This window comes from Meriones unguiculatus, chromosome 15 (assembly GCF_030254825.1).
Source record: "Meriones unguiculatus strain TT.TT164.6M chromosome 15, Bangor_MerUng_6.1, whole genome shotgun sequence".
Taxonomy (NCBI): Eukaryota; Metazoa; Chordata; class Mammalia; order Rodentia; family Muridae; genus Meriones; species Meriones unguiculatus.
The window spans coordinates 55,897,317-55,914,926 of NC_083362.1; the positions used below are offsets into that span (position 1 = coordinate 55,897,317).

General features: G+C 37.1%; 1 protein-coding gene and 1 pseudogene across 5 annotated transcripts in view; both read right to left on the reverse strand.

The window, feature by feature from the left end:
* Erbb4 (erb-b2 receptor tyrosine kinase 4) overlaps window positions 1-17,610 on the reverse strand; it is a 1,096,075-nt gene that overhangs the window by 819,131 nt on the left and 259,334 nt on the right. The window lies entirely within an intron of this gene.
* On the reverse strand, window positions 8,851-8,941 carry LOC132648190 (U6 spliceosomal RNA; annotated as a pseudogene).

The window sequence follows — 17,610 nt, forward strand, 5'->3', positions numbered from 1 at the left end:
TAATAATTCTTAAATACAAAAGCACTTGCCCTTTACTTATGAGGTTATTGCTTACATGCAGCACAAAGCCCAATTTTAGACAAATCTACCCCGTAGGTAACAACGTCAAAGAAATGGAAATTAAATTGTACCGAAGACTTATATGCTGGTGCTACACGCTGATCACACCACAAAAGAAACAAAGCAACCAGATAACGCTGTTTAAAATTACAGTCCTGAGGCTGAGGACAGACGTTCTGCCATGTCTACTATAGTACACACCTGCCGTCCCTCGCCAGGTTGGACAGTTTCCTCTGCTCTGCTTGTGGGAGCAAAACCAACTGAGCAAAGCCCTTCAAGGGAAGCAATATCCGGAAAGTCAGAGTCGTCCCGGAAGATATGCTATCAGGACTTCCAGTGGGTGTGTAGTTTTGTTTATGTAGATTGCAAGCACTGCAGAGGGAGAAGATAGTTTGATGCCAAAGGGTTGGCAAAGAGATGTCTCTGAAACGTGGAAGAAATTTCCATGCTCAAATGTTTACGTGTTCAAAGAGGACAAATGACATGCCACAAAGGTCTGATGTCACAAGAATCGTTTATACCACTGCAAGCTAGTGGCAAAAACAACGCTAAATAGCAGGTTTTATAGTAAGCGTTTTGTCATATTTTATTAGCTGCAGAAATGCTATCTGATAAAGTGTATTTATTAGACAGTGAGATAAGACTTGTTGGGCTCGTAATACAATTCATTCTATCTTAGATTATCTGAGAGCGATTGGCTGCAACCTATTCTCTTTTTAAACACAGAGGCATCCAAGCACATGATTTTTCTGTGCGATAAAATGATGTGGAATCGATTACATGTCACAGTAGTACTTTACATCTGTGGAAACTTCTCCGTGTCTAATATCCCAGAGCACTCATGAAAATATTCACTTCACTAATTACCTTAATTAAGAAGGTATATTTTACTACAATGGCCAAGAGGTTGACTGTGCGGAAGCCTGAACAAGAGCTGCACAGCAGCTGGAGCATTGTGCAAAAGCTAGTCTGGCTCATGAGCTAAGAGATAAACTAAGTTCCTCCTTGAATAAGTGACTGATTCAGTAAATTGTCATTTCTAATGAATGCAACCTGATATTTTTTTTTTTATCCATAACAGTACACTACGAAAGGCATGCTTGGCTCAAACTGCCAATGATTTCTGATGTGAAAATAAGAAACCCAAGGCAAACATGAATAAAATAATTTCAGCATGTTACGAGGGACTAGACTATCAACTCTTGATAGCAGGAATATGTAAAAACATGTTAATTCATTCAGATCTGCAGATATGTTCAAGCAAGTTGCCATATGTTATTTATTATAAGATGATTTATTTAACAAATGCATCAATTTATTTTCATGTACTGGAGTCTCAAAACCGTCTTCATAAGATAATACACAAAATCACTCTGTTGATATAAATTATCATTTCTATTTTAAAATTATAATTAATTATAATTTTATTTACATAATTTAAGATTTTGTTATCTGAGTTGGATACTCTCTTCTTCCTATTTATCTGCCTCATTATCTTCATTTTATTACTCAAAGAACTGCATTCAGTTGCTTTTTTGGACCATCGTGAGTTAAATTAAAAAAAAAAATGAACAGAAACCAAGGATTGTACATCAAGGAAAGGAAAAAAAAATAAGTAATCCATGACTTACTTTGTCAGACTCTCCCAGCGATGAATGTGATATTATCCAACTGTTACTAAGGTCCTTACTGCATCAACAACTATGTTATGTGCTTTATCTTATCTGCTCTCTACTGGAAAAGGTCTTGGTATCATTATGTCGCTCCACCTCAGTGAGGGTTACAGAGATGCTTTCTCTTAGATCTACATTGTTTCAAAACTCAACTGGATGAAAGAGGTGAATTTTATCTAAATGCTAAACACTTTAGTCACAGTCTAAAGTCCTCAAGTGTTAAAATAGTTGAGTGTGCACCAAATGGTATTAGTAGGTAAAAGAAAACTAATAACTTCATCTAAAATGTGGATTCCAGGGAGATTAAAATGGGAGTATTTTATTTCCCCAAATAACCAGATCTGTTATATTTTCCTTAGACTATGGAATTTGCCTATGGGCTACATGGCCATCTCCCTCACAATTCATCATAAATATCAAGCAGGTATGGATCACTTTCTCTCTAATTAAGGCCAATGATTTTTTTTGTTTTTATTTAAATACTGGTAGAATTTTTATAAACAATACACAATAATAAGGACAAGCCCGAATAGTGTAGCATTGATCCCTTTTAGTATATATTATTTATTTTTATGATTTTAGAAGTTAAATTTTGTCTTCTACCTTCTAAAGAACTCTGATGAGGAGCTTTGATTTAAGAAAGAAAATTCACTAAAATCTCAGTAACAAAAGTATTGGAAACTGAAAGTTTAGTCACCTTGCTCAGTGTTGCATAAACAATCAAGAATTGTTAGAAATCACTCTAAATGCAGACCTGCTTCAAACATAAAATTTAATTCTCCTAATTAAGCAAGCAAACTTTTTGTACTTTCTAATAAGTATAATATTGTCTATTGTGGTAATCTAAGGAGAAATAAATTAAGTTCCCTCTGGCAAACAAAATCTCATTAAATGCATGACTATCTAGGAGCCATGTAAAGAAATCACGGTCTACTGACCAAGGAAGCATAATTGACAGTCAATAAAAATGGATCACAATCTGTCATTGATTCAAGTATTTCTCCTTGAGAAAATATCCTCATTATTTTACAAGTTCGGTTTAGATTTCTCCCATATTTAAATAATATGCATACACTTAGAAGATTTACAGTGATTAAAAATATTTCAAAATTCTAATGTATAAATTGTAACAGGTATAGAATTATTGGAACAACAGTATGAGTATTACCAAAATTAAAAGTGCAGTTATGATTCTATATTCTTATGTCCCTCAACAGAGGAATGGATACAGATATTGTGGTACATTTACACAATGGAATACTACTCAGCTATTAAAAACAAGGAAATCTTGAAATTTGCAGGCAAATGGTGAGAACTAGCAAAGAACATCTTGATTAAGGTAACCCAGAAGCAGAAAGACACACAAGGTATATACTCACTTATAAGTGGATTTTAACCACATAATATAGGATAAAGATACTAAAATCTATACTCCTAAAGAATCTAAACAGGAAACAGGACAGGAGCCTACCACAGAGGCCCTCTGAAAGACTCTACCCTGCAAGATATCAAAGCAGATGCTGTGACTTATAGCCAAACTTTGGGCAGAGTGCAAGAAATCTTATGAAAGAAGTGAGAGACAGTAAGACCTGGAGAGGACAGGAGTTCCACAAGAAGATCAACAGAACAAAAAAATCTGGGCACAGGGGTCTTTTCTGAGACTGCTCCTCCAACCAAGGACCGTTCATGGATATAACCTAAAACTCCTGCACAGATGTAGCCCATGGTGGCTCGGTGTCCATGTGGGTCCCCTAGTAATGGGAACAGGGACTGTCTCTGACATGAACTGATTGGCCTGCTCTTTGATCACCTCAAAAAAGGGGGGTGCAGCTTTACCAGGCCACAGAGGAAGACAATGCAGCCAGTCCTGATGAGACCTGATAGACTAGGTTCAGAAGGAAGGGGAAGAGGTCTTCCCCTAGCAGTGGACTGGGGAACGGTCATGTGTGGAGAAGAGGGAGAGAGAGTGGAATTGGGAGGAGAAAAAGGAGGAAGCTACAGGTGAGATACAAAGTGAATAAACTGTAATTAAAAAATAAAAATAAGTCAATAAACATTTTATACAAGCAAAAAAGCATGCCTAACAAAAGAGAAAACAAGTTTTTTTTTAAAAAAAAAAAAGTTAAACAAGTAAGACCCTAGGGAAGATGCTCAATCCTCATTCAGAAGGACAAACGTGATAGACATTGGAGGCAGGAGAAGACAGGGAACAGGACAGAAGCTTACAACAGATCGCTTCTGAAAGACTCTACTGCTAGAGGTATCAAAGCAGATGCTGAGATTCATAGCCAAACTTTGGGCAGAGTGCAGGGACCATTAAGAAAGAAGGGGGAGACAGAAAGACCTGGAGGGGACACGAGCTCCAAAACCTTCGAAAGGAGACCAACAAAATTCAAAGGAACTGAGCCCTGGGGGCCCTGCAGAGACTGATACCCCAACCAAGGACAATGCATGGAGAGGATATAAAACCCCTGGTCAAATGTAGAACATAGACTCAGTATCCAAGTTGAGACCCTAGTAAGGAGAGAAGGAGCTTTCTCTGGTATGAACTCAGTGACAGGCTCTCTAATCACTTTCCCTTGTGGGGTGCAGCCTTACCAGGCCACAGAGGAAGATAATGCAACCAGTCCGGATTAGACCTGATGGGCCACTGTAATTGAAGGGGAGGGGGAACTCCCTTATCGTGGACTGGGAGGGACATAGGGATTAAAAGAGAGGGAGGGTTGGATTGGGAGAAGACAAAGGAGGCAGTCACAGCCAGGATACAAATTGAACAAATTTTAATAAATCATAATAATAAAAAAAGAAAAAATTCAATTTTTAAAAGGCCATTTAGGTTCTCAGTGTCAAAGACTTGGGAAACTCCATGCACTTGTTGCAAAACAATATATTATGGTTTTTACCTTCTGGAATCAAGTCACTGATGATTTCTCTTGAGAGTTACATTAAGCCAAATCTAAAGGAAGAAAATCTTCACTTGTACATAACTACTCAAATATTTTCTGTTTTTTTTTAATTAACTAGAACTGAATCATAGAATTTTATTAATATGAACTAGTGATCCTCCTGCCTCTGTCTCCTTCAGCAAATCCTACTGGTGAGTGTCACCACAACTGGCAAAAGATCAAAACATGAAAGGATTATCATGCTGGAGAAGATGTGTAGAAAGAGGAATCCTCTTCATTGCTGGTGGGAATATAAACTTGTACAAACACTTTAGAAATCAATCTGGCACTTTCTCATAAAAATAGGAATAGTGCTACCTCAATTAATCCAACTATACCAATCCTATGCATATATCCAAAATATGCTAAAGTATATAACAAGAACATTTGCTCAACCATGTTCATAGCAGCTTTATTTGTAATGACCAGAATCTGGAAATACCCTAGATGTCCCTCAACAGAGAAATGGACACAGAAATTATGGTACATTCACACAATGGAATACTACTCAGCTATTAAAAATAAGGAAATCATGAAAATTTCAGGCAAATGCTGGGGACTAGAAAAGATCATCCTGAGTGAGGTAATCTAGAAGCAGAAAGATACATATGATATATACTCACTTATAAGTAGATATTAGCCATATGATATAAGATAAAACATACAAAAATCTAAGCTCCTAAAGAAGCTAAACAACATGAGGACCCAAGGGAAGATGTTTAATCCTCATTCAGAAGGGCAAACAGGTTAGATATCAGAAGTAGGACAAGTCAAGGAACAGGACAGGAGCCTTCCACAGAGGACTTCTGAAAGACTACCCACCAGGGTATTGAAGGAGATACTGAGACTCATAGCCAAACTTTGGGCAGAGTGCCAGAACTCTAATGGGAAAAAGGGGGAGATAGAAAGACCTGGAGGAGACAGTAACTACACAAGAAGACCAACAAAGCAATACCTGGGCCCAGGGGACCCTGCAGAGACTGATACCCCAACCAAGGACACTGCATGAAGAGGACCTAAAATCCTGGCTCAGATGTTGCCCATAGAATCAGTCTCCAAGTAGGTTCCTTAGTAATGGGAGCAGGGGCCTGCTCTGACATGAACTCAGTGGCCAGCTCCTTGACCACCTCCTCCTGGGGGATGCAGCCTTGCCAGACCACAGATGAAGATGATGTAGCCAGCCTTCATGAGACCTGATAGGCTAGGGTCAGATAGAAGGGAAGGAGGGCCTCCCTCATGAGGGAACTAGGGAAAGGGCATAGGGGGAGAAGAGGGAGGGTTGGTGGGACTCGGAATAGATGAAGGAGGTGGCTGCAGTGGGGATACAAAATGAATAAATTGTAATAAATAAATATATATAAATTAAATTAAATTAAAAAAATAAAAAAATAGAAATAAAAAATAATAATTTTGGCCATAGTTAAAGATACCATCCACTGTTACTTGAAGAGCTAAGCATATGAATAATAAAATCTTTATACTTTAAAGAGATCAAAAGTAAATATTAATTTGGCATTGGTTTTCACATTAAAATTTCTGAAGTTCTAAATATTGCTCATGATTTTAGATGATTTGTTAATTGACAAACTATAGACTCAAATTCCTTTTTTAAATAATTCATGAGTTATACCATTTTTCTGAAAATGTTCAGATGAAATAAAGATATAATTATAGTCCGTGTAATAAATGGAATCACATAATTGATATGAAATGGTGCATATAAGATATTATTATGTAAGTTTATACTGATAAAAATTAAGTACTTGTTTTTCACTGCAATCAGATAAGAAATACACTTTCTTTTTCTTCTCATATAAAAAAAAAGATGTGAATAGAGCATTGAACCTATCTCATTAAGGTAACTAAATAGCAACACCTGTTTCCAGAGAGGGTCCCTGGAAATCACGGGGCTGGTAAACAACCACCACAAAAATCCGCACCATACTTACCAAGCATTCAGCAAAAAGAAAAGGCATGATGCTTCATAGGAATAGTGTAGTCTTGGGTCTTCCTTATTCATATCTTTTACTTTACCATTGCTAAGCTCTAGACTTCTTGGCAGAATTTGTAAAGAAAAACATCGAGAAAAATCCAGAAGCCAAATGGACCCAAATGAAGCCTCTCCCTACTTCATCAGACCATGAAATTCATTAAAATCAGAGGAACATGAAGATAGACACCAATAACAAACTGAGGAATCTAGTTTTAAAAGAGCATTTACACGTGTCTGAAGATTGTAGTAATGCAGAATTGAAACGGAAGACGTTAATGCTTTTATCTCATCACTAAACCCTATTTATAATATCGAAGTGTAAATAGTACATTTATTGTTTATAATTTACTTTTAATATGTGTTATGAAATGAAACAGTGAGTAGTTTTAAGGACTCTCTAAAGTAACACTGGTTCACTTCATAAATCACCCTCTCAGATATGTTCTTGGAACAAGTACTTGCAAAGCTCCTCACCCCAACACTAACAACCTGGAAGCCAACACTCTTTGTGTTGAGAAATGCCAGGGAAAGCCCCCTAAGCACAGCCATCATAAGCTGAGAAAGCAACCCTTGTTAAACAATTACTTGCTTTTCTATTCGTGAAAATTAATGAGTCAGCCAATTGAACCCATTTATTGGAAAGATGAAGTTAAGACACAAATGCAGATACCTTGCTTATAAACATGTATTGCAGGAAACCAAAGAGACTCATTTGAAAGTTCGCCCTGTTAAGCAAACTAAATATGTGCAAAGAATGTAATGAACTTACTCTTGTATCTCTCCGTCACACCTAAGAGTGTGATATAATGAAAGCGCCATAAAGGAGGCCAAAGAAATTGTTGATAGCAGAAATCAAGAAACAAAGGATTTGAGTAGTTAAGGTGTGTAGACAAACACACATTGGTTATTGCTTTTAAAAGTAACCAAGCCCCCCCCCCAAAAAAAGTAAGATGTTTCAATTTTTCAATTAATTTTTTTTAATTTTTCAATCAATGTTTCAATTAATGTCATCTGTTTTTGTTTGTTTGTTTGTTTTGTTTTGCACATAATATAGAACAAAACAACCCATTTCAGCATGGTTACTTCAACACCCTTATATCATACCAGACTGCCCTGAGCAGTCTGATAACACTGATGATATCTGTGTGATTAACAAACAAGAATTCTAGTTTTAGACCATAGTGGTCTGATATGACAAAGGGATTATTTCAATCTTCTTGTATCAGTTGAGGCTTGCGTTCTGCCTGACTATATGGTCAGTTTTGGAGAAGGTTCCATGAGGTGCTGAGAAGAAGTTATACCCTTTTGTGTTTGGGTGTTTAGGCTCTGTAGACAACTATTAGGTCCATTTGATTTAAGACCTCTGCAAGTGTCATTATTTCTCTGTTTAGCTTTTGTCTCAGTGATCTGTCCCTTGGCAAGTGGGGTGTTGTGTGATTGAAGCTTTAAAAATGTTTCTTTGACAAACGCAGGAGCTCTTGTATTTGGTGCTTAGATGTTCAGGATTGTGACATCCTCCTGGTGGATTTTCCTTTGATGAGAATGAAGTGTCCCTCTCCATCTCTTTTGATTAAGTTTGGTTGAAAGTCTATTTTATTAGATATTAGGATGGATGCTCCAGCTTGTTTTCTGGGTCCACTTGCTTGGAAAACCTTTTCCAGCCCTTTCCTCTGAGGTAGTATCTATGTTTTTTTTGTAGAGGTGTGTTTCTTGAATGTAGTGGGATGTTGGATACTGTTTCTGCAACCAATCTGTTAGTCTGTGTCTTTTTATTGAATAGTTGAGACCATTGATGTTAATAGATATTAGTGACCAATGACTGTTAATTCCTGTTACTGTTTAGTTGATAGTGATTGTGTGTTTGTGTGCTTATTTTCTTTTTTTTTTTTTTTTTTTTTTTGATGTGATGGTGTCTTTATCCTGAGTTTTCTTGGGTGTAGTTGATCTTGTTGGGTTGGAGTTTTCCTTCTAGTATCTTCTGTAGGGCTGGATTGCTGTGTATACATTGTTTATATTTAGTTATGTCATGAAATAGTTTGTTTTCTCCATCTATGTTTGAAATTTTTGCTGGATATACTAGTGTGGGTTGGCATATGTGATCTCTAAGCATCTGCATGATATCTGCCCAGGCCCTTCTTGCTTTCATAGTCTCTGTTAAGAAATCTTGTGTGAGTCTGAAAAAAATATGGAATGCTTCACAAATTTGTGTGTCTACCTTGCACAGGGTCCATGCTAATCTTCTAAAATCTACAAATCTAACAAAGGTAAACAGCAAGAAAGGCCCTAGGGAACATGCTTAATTCTCATTCAGAAGGGAAGACAGGATAGATACCGGAAGCAGTAGAAAAGAGAGAACAAGACTGGAGCCTAGCACAGAGGGCTTCTGAAAGACTCCAACCAGCAGAGTATTGAAGCAGATGCTGAGAGTCACAACTAAACTTTGGACAGACAGCAGGAAGTCTTATGGAAAAAGCGACATATAGAAGGGCCCAGAGGGGACAGCAGCAGCTCCACAAGGAGGCCAATAAAGCCAAAAATAAAAAAAAAAAAAGCTGGGCCCAGGGGGGACTGCAGAGACTGATGCATCAACCAAAGACCATGCACAGAGAGGACCTAGATGGCTTGCTCAGATATAGCCCACAGACATCTCAGTCTCCTTGTGGGTTCCCTAGTAAGGGGAGAAGAGACAGTTTCTGACTTGAACTTGGTTGCCTTCTCCTTGGTGGGCTGACCTAGCCAACCCACAAAGGAAGAGAATCCAGACAGTATTAATGGGACCTGATAGGTTAGGGTCAGACAGTAGGGGAGGAGGACTTCCCATATCAGTGGACTAGGGGAGAGGGATAGGGGAGAAAGAGGGAAGGAAGGTGGGACAGGGAGGAGATGAGAGAGGGGACTACAACCAGGATAGAAAGTGAATAAATTGTAAATGATGATGATGATGATGATGATGATGATGATAATGATAATAATAGAAAAAAATGGCTTCTGACATTGGCTTTGTCTTGAATAAAGCACAACTCTTGACCCTTCTTTTCGACTCTATAAAATGAACAGTTTTATATGGATGTTCTCATAAGACTTCTTATGTTTAGAGTTTCATATTTTGATGAAAAACATCTAAAACATTTGAAACGTATTACCAAAATTCTGCACAACTATGAGATGACACAACGCAGAGAGAGAAGAGTCATCATGTGGAGATTAAGGGAACACATAAACAAGAAAGCAGATAGGAAAGCTGGTATAGACGATGAGACAAAAGTCAGATGATAAGGAACACTTTCTGGAGAGCGTTCATAGGTAGGAATAAAGCACAAACATTTGACATGACATAGAGGTAGAAAAACTGCTTAACAACTGTATCACGTTTTTCCTACGTTATATAGATAACGTACAAAACCTTTTCAGGATTTAGAAAATATGTAGATAGTGCTTTTAATAAATAAAAAAAAACAAAGTTGAATTTGAGTTAATACTATGTTCTTATTATAAAGATTGAAATGCAGTACAAGGAAAGAAGGAACCTGAGTATAAGTTGGCCAAGAAAATCCACATCCACATACAATGTTAAATTCATGAGGGATTAAAAGCATTTCACCAGACTATGGTCAGGACATACTGTATGAGAGAATAATGATGATGACAATTATTATTTTTGTATTCATTTTTCCACTGAGTTGGCTTAAAGACCTTAAAATTGGCAGATAAAAATAACTGAGAGTGATGTAGATAGCATGGTCAAAAAAATATCAAAAGTAATACTATTAAAAATAAAAACTAAATATAAAAACAGAAATCTCTGAGATATTTGTTTTTAAATATTATTTTTGAAAGATATAAGAGTCTCTTATTGAAGTGAGATTATTCTTTATTTGCCCTAAAGAAATAAAGCAATAAAAACAGAAGAAGATCTTAGTTCTGGGGAATTTAATTACTATTATATAATAGATACCCTGCTTAAAATACAAAAAGAAATTACAAAATTGTGTAAATATATATTTTAGTGAGAGCATAAATAACAGAATACTCATATCATTCTTACTTGCCTAATGGTCATATATTATGCAAAACAATATAACAATCAACTGACTCATATGCCCTCATAATATGCTTTCTAGGTTTTCTTTTAGTTTCTAATCAATTTTTGTAAAAGATTTCAAAAAAATTTCTGTAAAGATAATGTGGATAGAGAAGGTGGAAGGCAGAAACCAGCTGGATCTGGCTTGCTTCCATGTATGTGGACCTATCTGCATTGCCCACGTGGCACGCCTGGGTTGGCTACCCAGAGGCTATTTAAGCTGTGGGCTGGCTTTCCCCAGGGTCCGAGGATTGTTCAAAGTTTCTGAATAAACTGCATTGAAAAAAAAAAAGATAATGTGGATATAAATTACTTTTTTTCTGATATAGTTTTTTGTTTCTCTGTGTCCCATTTTTTGTAATTGGACTATTTGGTTTGTTGGTATCTAATTTCTTACGTTCTTTATATTTTCTGGATACTTGTTCTCTATCAGAAGTAGGGTTTGTAAACCCAGTCTGTAGGCTGTTGTTTTGTTCTGTTGACAGTGTCCTTTGCTTTATAGAAGCTTTTCAGTTTCTCTCACAGTTTCAACCCTGTTATTGTTAATAGTTAAGCAAATTGCTAGAATTGCTATCATACTTAGGGAAAGAGCTGCCAATCTTCTCTTTTTATTGTTATTATTCTGAATTTTCTGACATCACATATCAAAAGTATGTCTTTCTACCACCAGTCACAAATACTCCAACCCATCCAACACTGTGCATAAAAATGTCATCTTTCATCTTTATTCTGTTCTTTGATTTCATGAATGTAAGGAGTATGGGAGAAAAATAAAAGAGAAATAAAAAGCAATGATATCTGACTTGTTATTAAGGTATCTTTACACCAAAAATTACAGTAATATGAACCTTTTTCTATGATGCCCTCCAAGGCTCTGAAGCATCCTGTCCAAGTTATTCCCACAGTCTGCATGACCCTTAACACATACACAAAACTGTGGACAAGATGGGAAATAGATTAAGTAGAATTTATTTAGAGCTGAAGAACAAGGATGATGCAGAGGATTAGAACCATTTGGGTGTTTTGACTCATACATCTGGACATTCGTTAGTCACTACAGACATGCCAAAGTGTGTCTGTAACTTACATTAAATAAGCAACAAGTCAATACTCAAGAGCCTCTTGGCACTTCTATTGTGATTTGTAATTCTTACTTATGATGGTTTCAAAAGTTTACTCCAAACCCTTGGAACTTTAGTTGAAATAAAGCTATTCCCTGACAACATTAAGGGAAAGTCCATCATGAGACCCACAGGTTAGTGGCCCTTAAATATGATAAGATACTTATATAAGAGAGATAAAAGAATGCATAGAGAAGGTGATTTGAAGACAGAGAACTTACTGTGAAGTCTCTATATGCTAACAAGCACTAACGAGTGGAGTAAAGTAATCCCCAGAATTGTGGAGAGCATGGAACAGATTTTTAAGATTTGCAAGAGAAAAAAAAAAATGGCCTACTGATGCATCATTTTGGGACTTCCGGCTTCCATAGCTTATACACGATCTCTATATAAAAATATTTCTAACTTGGTTAGCAAAAGAGTGGGTTTGTAAATTGTAAGTTTAAATACATGCCTGGGGAGCCATGAAATAAAGGACTCCTTCAAGTGTAAGTGAAAACATTTTCACAGGGAATGGCTGCACCCCTTACACCATCTCTAGAGTTCCCTGAAGTTGAGAGGATATTAAATGCTCAGATAGCAGAGACAGCAAAAATGGAAATAAAGTATGCAGCTTTTCTTGGAAAAACTAACAATTCTTTAGAGAAAGCAAACCTTTATCTTTATAGCCAATACTATAGAAATATAATAAAATTTTAGGTTTAGTAATCATATTTTCTCTAGTTTTGAAAATGTATAATCTTTCACATTTACTTCTAAAAATAATGTTAACTTTCTGTCCTAGTGAGAAAAACCAAAAGAAATTGTAATTGATTACCAAAACTGTCATGTTTAAGCTCATTTTTTTCATATTCATATTCTCTTAGGTATCTATTTTGGCTTGTAATCTCGCAATGTACATTGCAATATTAACTATCACCTGATAGTTAATCTTAGTGGCTTTATGCCACATGACAGTAAGTTTTTAGGTACTTTTATTGGTTCATATATAAAAGTTTTATCTGTCCTCCTAAATCAATAAGGTTCTACACACTAGCCATGTCCTCTCTTTTCTTTTGGTCATGATTGGTTAGAGAGTGAGGAGTGTCTTCCGTGTTTATAAGGTGGATGTTACTTTCAGTTGAATTTGCTACAAGGGTGCTAATGCTGATTGCTCCACAGGAAGGGCCTAAGCTTCACAATTTCTTCAACGGCAACGAGACGCAGAGTGATTCCCCTGAGAATAGTTTTCTTGTCAGTTCACAATTAAACCAAATGGCAATTTGTTCATGCAGAGTGTTCAGGCCCTGTTGGTGGGTACTCTTTCACCATGGAAAAAAATGATCACTGGCCATATTTACCAGCACTGGTAGAAGGCCAAGAAGAAGCTTCTCATTAACATATACCCAGTAATTACCTAAAGCACATAGACACATCTCATTTCTACCCTGCCATTAAGTTCACTGGACTGGAAAATGGGATTGGGCCAAGTGGAACTGTCCCAAGCACATGCACTGTATATTCCTGGAAGGCAATCTGTGGCGTGCTCTACAGACCAGGAGGCTGTCTGTGCTGCAGAGAGCGTCCAGGGCTAGTGCTTGCAGTTTCTAGTCAAAACGATCAAGGTGGTTTAACCCGGCGCATCGTCAATCTGTTTCAAAATACAGTCATCGTTGTATCATTGTAACAAAATCTCATTTTAGTAAGAGAAATGCACTAAAATATTAATTTCATAAATGTTGAGAAATAGAAATTAATCTATCTCATCTTATGTTTTATACATTAATTCTGAGGTCGCAGGGAAGAAAAATAGTATGTGTGCAGAAAATCCACACTCTTCGTTGGCAAAACAAAACTGTATGTTGTTGTCCTATCCTGTATAACAACTCAACTATCCTTTGACTCACTCTGTTAAAAATACATTAAAAGCATGATTTTAAAATTGTAGATATGGTTCTAACTAAGAAGAATAGTTCCAGCCATCAAACTGACCAAATAAATAAATAAATAAATAAAGGTCTAAAAGATGCTAAAGAAAATGATCAGAATTTGTATCAAGTCATCAACTGTCAGATCATTCATTTATTATTTGTGTGTTGAGTGTGTTTTATGTGAGAGAGAAAGGGTGTGATACAGGTGCATAGGTTGGCACCAAATATCTCTGAATCTCACTCTCCATGTAATTTACTGAAGAGAGGTGTTTGACAGACCTAGAACTAACTGTTTGGGCTCGCCAGTGGGCTTCCAGGATCTGCTTGTTTCTGATCTGCCAGCTATCATCTGGGCTACGAACACGTGCTATCACGTGCCATCGTGCCCAGCTGTGACAAGGGTCTGAAGTTGTGTCTTCATGTTTGCAAGCATGCTCCCACACAAGGAGGCATCTCCTCAGCACCTGCCAGCAGATCTCCTTCTAACTCTAACTCAGTAACAAACCAACGCACTTCCATATCCGACCTTAAAACCACTATACAAACAAACGACAATTAAGGCATTCCCAACTGATCACTGTGTTTGAAAAGAGAGAGGTGGGCGAATAGTGAATGGGTAAAACGTATTCCGTAATACAGGCAAACCCTTCTCTGCTTCAACTGTAACACAACACACATCTCATCTTTCAATGTGTAAGTGAGTCTGGAGAGTAAATGACCAAATACATTTTAAAATACAGAGCCGGCAGAGTCACGTGCGGTCCCTTTATGAATCAAAGTTTTTACTTCACCACGTCCTGTGTGTCACTGTAACCACTGAAGCGGCACAGGTATATAGAACACAGAGAGACACTGCATTAATCGGTCCCCACAGACCTCATGGTACACCCTGCTGCAAAAGCAATTTTCATTTTGAACTCCAATACCCTTTAAGAGAAGAGTAGTTCTTCAAAAAATAATCATATCACGGGCTGAGTGACTTAGAGGGTCCGTTTCAATTGCAAGTGCCCCTCTCCACCTGAATCTCACTCCCTCTTCCTTTGCCCTCAACTTTATATTTATGGATGAAATTCCTTCCATGTGCTGCTGAAAACTAACAATATAGGAATAGATAGTGTTTCATTGGACGTTAAATAATATTTCTTTCTTCTCAAATGCCTACCTTTTATTTCAGAATGAGGTACAGACCTCCGAAAGGAAGGATTTTTTAATCAGAATTTTCTATTTGGACAGAGAAGCAACTTGCTTATTGAATAGTTATCCACCCCATGAGAACAGTCTCCAGCAACAATCAAACAAGGATCGCTAATGCAGCAGAGAATCTAGCGTGAAGCTTCAGAGATTCTTACTGGGTTGTTAGTAGCCTATATCAGTAGACTCTAAAATGCTTTTGATTTGTTTCGGTTTTTTTGTTTAGGTGATATCTCAAAATAGTTATCCCCCAAACCCTAGTCTTTCATGTCACTGAGGAAATGAGTAAGGCACGCACATCTCTCTCTAGAAGATCTACTGATAAATAAGAATAGTAGGAAAAGACTTCATAATTTAATGGGAGAGTATGATGCTGACACAATTATTATTGTTATTAGTGGAATGGTCTTGTAAACTTCTTGCTGATGAAAGGTTTAAAAATCAGAATACTTTCAAATTAAGCTAACAGAACTTGAGAATTTAGAATATTTTGAATGTAAAAACCAAAGTGTCAAGGGATATTATATCCTTAGCATTTTTAATTTTGATATATTTCTATGCAGCAGAACAAAAAATCAGCCTACATTAGTTCACTGTTTTCTATGTATCATATAACTGAAGGTCAAAGTTTGGACTCTGGACTTATCAGACAAACAAATGCCTAAGCATTCATTGTAAATGATTAAATGCTAGTCAGAGCTATTTTAAATGACAGCTGTGCACACAGAATATTAAAATGCCAAAATATTACACACCACCAAATTCAGTTGCCTCTTGCTCAACAAGCCTTAATCAAATGAGAAAAGCTAAATTGAAGAGCTCCATATTGAACATGTATTTTAATAAACCATAATGTTTGCGAAATCAGTACAAGGGAAGAAGGGATATCAATTGAAAGAAAATAATTCTCCCTGAAAATTGCCCATTTACCATTTTGCATGTACAAATTTGTGAACTATTACTGCAGACTGATACATGATAATAGACGCACGCACGTAGGCATCAAGATCCCAGAATTTACATACATGTTAAAAAACAAAAACATAACCTCACCAACTCATATCAGAATAAAGCTAGATGGCCAATTTACTCTAGATCACTTCAATTTATAACTTTCAGGTGACTACTTTAAAGGGGAAAAATCAGTATTTAACTCATGCTTTTGTTGATTTACTTGAATAAAATAACTCTTCCTCAACCACAAAACCAAGAGCTCAGAGTATGTATACTTGGAAATACTAGAACCAGCATTAATGGTGACAGCGAAGCACACAGGAAATTAATTACCATTTTGGGGAATTGTTAGATTAAAGGTATGTAGGTATTGACCATACTGCATGGCAAGTTCTCTAAGTTATAAAAACCATGTGGATATGCTACGGAGTTCCCTGTCAAGTTGTACAGAATGATCCTTTTTAACAAGAAGACTTAAACGTCACTGCTCTAGCCACACATAAATGGGATTTCTCTCTCATGAGCTTAAGAAGGTAGAGGTTGCTAGGCATTATTTCACAAAGGCTGAGGTTTGTGAAGGCTGTGCAGAAAACATTATGAGTATAGTCCTGTAATTGAAAACCCTGATATGTTAACACAAACTACTGAAAAGAATTCTAGAGACCACAACTTCTGTCCTAAACAACACCCTAAAAGAATTACTTGATGTATTTAATTGATATTGACTCTTATTTTTTTTTGAGAGCAAACATTTAAACATTCTTTAAACAATCACGAAATTTTCATTTTTGCAAAATACGTAATTTAAAGGATGAACAAAAAGTGAAGAAATATGAGGAATAGTTGGTACAAAGCAGGTCTCTGGGCTGGCGGTGTGCCCCCACCAGCTAGTCTGCAGGACCTTTCCCGGGGATAGACTGGATGACCTAATTCGGGTGCCTGTTTCCTTCCTTCCCTGTGGGGCCCTCTCCTGACAGGGACTCCCAGCCTCTGTTGCACTGGGGCACACAGCTCCATCTGTGCCAGAGAGCTGGGCGCCCAACAACTCTCCTTGCTGGCGGCTAGAGCCCAGTTTAGTGATGGCGGCTCATACCTGCCGGTCTGTGAGACCTTCCCCAGAAAAGCCTGGGAAGAAAAAGTGGGGAAGACCCTAGAACTCATTGGTATAGGAAACAACTTCCTGAACAGAACACCAACAGCACAGACTCTAAGAGCAACAATCAATAAATGGGACCTCATGAAACTGAAAAGCTTCTGTAAAGCAAAGACATTGTCATCAAAACAAAGTGACTGCCTACAGATTGGGAAAGAATCTTCACCAACCCTTTATCCGATAGAGGGCTAATATCCAGTATATATAAAGAACTAAAGAAATTGGAAAGCATAAACCAAGTAATCCACTTAAAAAAAGGAGAACTGAGCGAAACAGAGAATTCTCTGTAGAGGAATATAGAATGGCAAAGAAACACTTAAAGAAAGGCTCAACGTCATTATCCATTAGGGAAATGCAAATCAAAATGACCCTGAGATTTCACCTTACACTCATCAGAATGGCCAAGATGAAAAACTCAAGTGGCACAACCTGGAGAGGTTGTAGAGAAAGGGGAACCCTCCTCCACTGCTGGTGGGAATGTAAACTTGTACAACCACTCTGGAAATCAATCTGGCGCTTTCTCAGACAA